Consider the following 5,520-nt stretch of genomic DNA (forward strand, 5'->3'; position numbering starts at 1 on the left):
TGCAATGACAGATATAGGTCTTCATATATCTTCCCATAACCTACAGATTTGAGTGGGAGAAAGCATAAATTACAATGTAAACTATAATCCATGATAAATGGCAATTGTCCAAAATGTGTTCATCAATTGCAATGAATATATCAAACTAATGAAAAAAGTTGTTGATGTGGGGAAGGGTGGGAGGTGTGGGGATTGGGGCATATGGGAATCCTTATATTTTTGTGTTTAACATTTTGTTATTACTTAAATATTAATATATAGATTTGATTTATTGAAGTATATCACTAATACATAAATATACATAAATAATAAGTGTATAGTAATAGTTGTGAATTCACAAAACAAACATCTATAACATCCTAAAGGACTCTCATAACACACCCTACCACCAATAGCTTGCACTGTTGTTAAACATTTTAAGCTGGGAAGCAGATTTGGCTCAATTGATAGATTTCCCACCTACCATATGGGAGGTCCAGGGTTCAATTTCAAGGCCTCCTGGCCCATGTGGTAAGCTGGCCCATGTGCAGTGCTGATGTGTGTAAGGAGTGCCATGCCATGCAGGGGTGTCCCCCATGAAGGCGAGCCCCATGCACAGGCAGAGCTGCCTCCTGTGAAAAAAGTTTAGCCTGCCCAGGAGGGGCACCACGCACATGGAGAGCTGACACAGCAAGATGATGCATTCAAAGGAGACACAGATTCCTGGTGCTGCTGACAAGAATGCAGACAGACACAGAACAGACAGAGAATGAAACAGAGAGCAGATATCGGTGGAAGGGGTGAGAGAAATAAAAACAATCTTAAAAAAACATTTTCAGCTAATGATTAAAGAGCATTTTCAAAATATTACTAGTATATATATATATAGTCGTTGGATATTTTATTCAAATTGAAAAATTTTTTTAATTTTCTATTTTTTATTTTTTTCCTTCTTTATTTTTTTAAATGTTACTTTCAAAATATATAAGGGCCCCATATACCCCTCACTTCCCTCACCCCTTTCCTCTCACATCAACAACCTCTTTCATCATCGTGGCACATTCACTGTGTTTGGTGAATATATTTTGGAGCACTGCTGCACCACATGGATAGTGGTTTACATTGTAGTTTACACTCTCCCCCAGTCCACCCAGTGGGCCATGGCAGGGCATTCAATGTCCTGCATATGTCCCTGCAGTATCACCAAGGACAACTCCAAGTCATGGATATAGGGCATGTTATTAAATTACACCAAAAATGTTTAAAATTCTAAAGGCTAAAATGTAAATGATAATGAAAAACATAAGATAACTAAAAAATTTAGAAAATTGTATAGTCTAAAATATAAACCATAATGTAAACACAAATGGAAACATGTTTGAAAGCTGTTGTTTCAATATCTGTATATCAGCTGCAGCAAATACAATATGAACATGTAAAAAAATCATTGCTGGGTAAAGGACAATGGGTTTGATGTTGGATATGTGGGGGTACTGTATGTTGTATGAATTACTGTGATCTAAAACTTTTGTGAAGACAAACATAATAATGTAGAAAAAAAAGAAATGCAGACAATGAGTAATAAATGGAAGAAATTGCCTTGCCACTATGCATACAGGGCAACATCTATAGCAGTGATGAAGACAAAATGTCAAAAAAAAAGCTTTTTCATCTTTTCTTTTTTGATACCCCAATTTATTTTTACTTTAATTTTTCTAAGACCTTGAATAAAAGGGTTAAAATAGGTTTTTTATGATAGAAGTTGTAAACTTATATAACAATAATGCACATATGCAGAATTCCCAAACAACATCCCTCTACGAACACACCACACTGTGGTGGAACATTCATTACAGGTAAGATAATATCATCTGGTTGTTACAATGTCCATACTGTACATTTGGCTCACATTTTCCATAGATCCCCATTATCAACACAGTACTTATTTGGCATAGATGCAAGAATATTATATTATTACTACTAATCACAGTCCGTAGGTCACTCCAGTTGTGTTCTCCCCATCCTTCTCCACATTGCCACCACCCTGCAGTAGTGAGGTACATTTGCTCTAGCTCACAAAGGACAATCTTGCATCTGTACCATCATCCACAATTCTCATCCACCTCCTGGTTTACAGTGCTATTCATTTCCTAGATTATTCTCTAGCATTCTGTCAATGGGTATTTACATCCCTAGGCTACCAATTCAGACACATCCCCATTTCTTTCTTTCTTTCTTTCTTTTTTTTTTTTTGAGTGGCAAGGAAATGCCAAACGTTATCACTGGCTCTTTAATCATACAGGCAATCTTGATTTCCAAGTCAACAGGCTCACTAGGCTATTCGTTTTCCAGCTCTGCTTAATTATATCTGGCCCTCCACCAGGCTGGCGTTGAACTGGCGCAGGACGGCCTCCACCGTGCAGGCGCTGGACCAGCCGCGCAGCGTGAGCAGCTCCCTGCAGATGGCGCCGCCGTCCAGCACGCAGCCGTTCTCCAGGCGCGGGCCGAGCACCCGCACCAAGGGCGGCGAGAAGGGCAAGGTGAGGTTGAGCAGGATGAGCTCGGTGTTGGTCTCCTTCATGTCCTGCCACAGCACCGAGTCCTTGTCCACCTGGTGCAGCTTCACGTTGCAGTCGAAGAAGCTCCCGTCCACCAGCTCCACCGAGATGACGCGGTCGCTGAGGCGCCCGATGTCCTGCAGCTCCTTCCGGAGCCGCCGGCTGCGCACCTGCGTGCAGTGCTGCCGCCCGCCCCCGCCTCCCGGGCCTCCGGCCCCGCCCGGCAGGGCCCCGGCTCGCGTCGCCCCCGGGGGGCGGCGGCGGCTGCTGGTGGCCGCCGCTCTTCCGGCCGCCCTTGCCGCGCAGCGACGCGCTCTGCGGGCCGCCGCCGCCGCCAACGCGGTAGTTGTGCGGGTGCTTGGGTCCTCCGTGTCCCGGTGGTGCAGGCGGATCGGCCGGATCTTGCGGAGCAGCGTGGCCACCTTAGGCCCCGGCGGCGGCGCGGGCTCGCCTCGGCGGGCGCCCCCCGATCGCGCGGGCAGGCGGGGCCACTCGGCCCCCATTTCTAAATTAGCTGTTACTTATTGTTTGTTACCATCCACCCTATACATTTCCACACTATTACAGTAAAGCTACTTAAACTTCTACATACGTTAAATATCAGTACTCCATCTCAGTCCTCCTTATATCTCCTTTAAAAATCCACCACCTTCCTCCAGGGATTGAAGATATGTTCCTACAATTTCTTCTAGAATCTTTATGTTTCTTGCTTTTACTTTAGGTTTTTGATCCATTTTGAGTTAATTTTTGGATAAGGTGTGAAATAGGGGTCCTCATTCATTCTTTTGGCAATGGATATCCAGTTCTTTCATATTCAGTTCTTTCAGCACCATTTGTCCAATGGACTCTTCTGCCCGAGCTGTGTGGGCTTCACTAGCTAGTCAAAAATCACTTGACCCTATATGTGAGGGTCTGTTTCTGCACCATCTATTTGGTTTCATTGGTCTTTTGTCTGTCTTTATGACAGTACCATGCTGTTTTTACCACTATAGCTAGGTAATATGATTTAAAAACTGGAGATGAGGATTGCTTTTCTTTTTAAAGATGTTTCTTGTTATTCAGGCCCCCCTACCCTTCCAAATAAATTTGATAATCCTGTTTTAGATTTTTTAAAGTGCTGGTGGATTTTTTATTGGGAGTGCATTGAATCTGTATCGGAATTTGAGTAGATTTGACATCTTCATGATATTTAGTCTTCCAATCTCTGAGCATGGAATGTTCTTCCAGTTATTTAGGACTTTTTAATTTTCTTTTAACATTAACTTGCCATTTTCTGAATACAAGTGCTTTACCTTGTTGTTTAAGTTTATTCCTAACAACTTGAGTTTTATCCATCGTATTTTATTTTCGCCACTCTTTTGACACTTTTAGTTACTTTTATTGATATAATCTTCATTTCTAGAATCTCTTCTAGGTCTCTCTCTCCTGTCTTTTCTTCTCAGGTTCTAGCACACCCTTTACTATTTCCTGAAAATCTGATCTCTTGCTTAGAAATTCTCTCAGTTTCTGTGTGTCTGTGAATATTCTAATTACACTCTCATTTTTTGACAGACAATCTTGCCAGATTTAAGATTCTTGGCTGGAAGTTTTTCTCTTGTAGTATCTTAAAATATATCATGCCACTGTCTTCTGGCTTCCATGTCTTCTGGTGAGAAATCAGCACTTAGTCTTATTGGATATTCCTTATATATTATCCATTGCTTGTCTCTTGCTGTTCTCAGAATGCTCTCTCTTTATCTTTGGCATTTGACGTTCTGATTAGTATGGATTTCAGAGTTGGTCTATTCAGATTTTTTTTGGATGGGAATATGTTGTGATTCTTGAACATGGATATCTATGTCCTTCAATAGGGTTGGGAAATTTTCTACCATTATTTCTTCAGATATTCCTTCTGCCCCTTTTCCCTTCTCTTCTCCTTCTGGGATACCCATGACACTTGTGTTTGCATGCCTTTTGCTGTCATTTAGTTCCCTGAGAACTTGTTCAATTTTTTCCATTCTTTTCTCCATCTTTCATATGTTCACTTTCAGAGGCCATTTCTTCAAGCTCACCCATCCTTTCTTCTGCATCCTCAAATCTGTAATTATATGCTCCCAATGTTTTTTTATTTGATTTATGGCAACTTTCATTCTCATAAGATCTGCTATTTTTCTATGTATGCTTCCATATTCTTCTTTATACTCACCCAATGTCTCCTTAATATCCTTAATCTCTTTAGCCATCTCATTGAATTTATTAAGGAGATTTGTTTGAATATCTATGAATATTTGTCTCAACTCCTTTATGTCATCTGGAGGCTTGTCTTGTTCCTTTAAATGGGCCATATAATCCTATTTCTTGGTGTGGATTGTAACTTTTTGTTGGTCTCTGGACATCTGGCTTACTAGAGCGTTTCTTCTGAGTGCAGTTTTTCTTTCTCCCCTGCTGTTTGTGCAATAGGAGCCAAGGATGTACTTGGAGCTATAAGCTGTGGAGGCTCAAGCTGCCCCATTGCCCTAGGGACCAGTGAAACGTCTCCTGACTTTCTCTCTGTCAGGAGTAGGGATAGAGTCATAGCTGTGTGGAATAATCCAAGTTGTGCAGGCCTAGACTATAGTTGCCCAGAGAGACTGATGAAGCTTCATGGCCCTTTTCCTTGCCTGGGGCGGGGATGGATCTGCACGTGTGGGCAGCAATCTATGCAGTGTGGGTCCAAGATGACCACAGTTGCCCCAGTAGACTTCTGATTATTCAATACGTGCCAACCAAAGGTACCTACAGTTACCTGGACAGGCTGGTGCAGGGCCTGCCAAACTCCTCCCTGCTAGAGGTGTGCTGAAGCCTAGCCCAGGCTATAGGCAAATCTGGTTGAAAAAACTGGTTCCTACAGTCACTGTGATTTTCAGTCAGCCTCGCTTCCCTACATCCTGGTGGTGGAGTCAAAATGGCAGCCACTGGCCTCTTTCCAACTTGGACAGATTCACACCCTCGCTGTTCCTAGGGT

The 5,520-nt window shown here is 42.4% G+C and overlaps 1 pseudogene; it reads right to left on the reverse strand.

The window, feature by feature from the left end:
- Nucleotides 1-2,311: 2,311 nt before the first annotated feature.
- On the reverse strand, nucleotides 2,312-3,040 carry LOC131275531 (ubiquitin-conjugating enzyme E2Q-like protein 1; annotated as a pseudogene).
- Nucleotides 3,041-5,520: the final 2,480 nt, after the last annotated feature.

The sequence above is a fragment of the Dasypus novemcinctus genome, chromosome 23, assembly GCF_030445035.2.
Source record: "Dasypus novemcinctus isolate mDasNov1 chromosome 23, mDasNov1.1.hap2, whole genome shotgun sequence".
Lineage (NCBI taxonomy): Eukaryota > Metazoa > Chordata > Mammalia > Cingulata > Dasypodidae > Dasypus > Dasypus novemcinctus.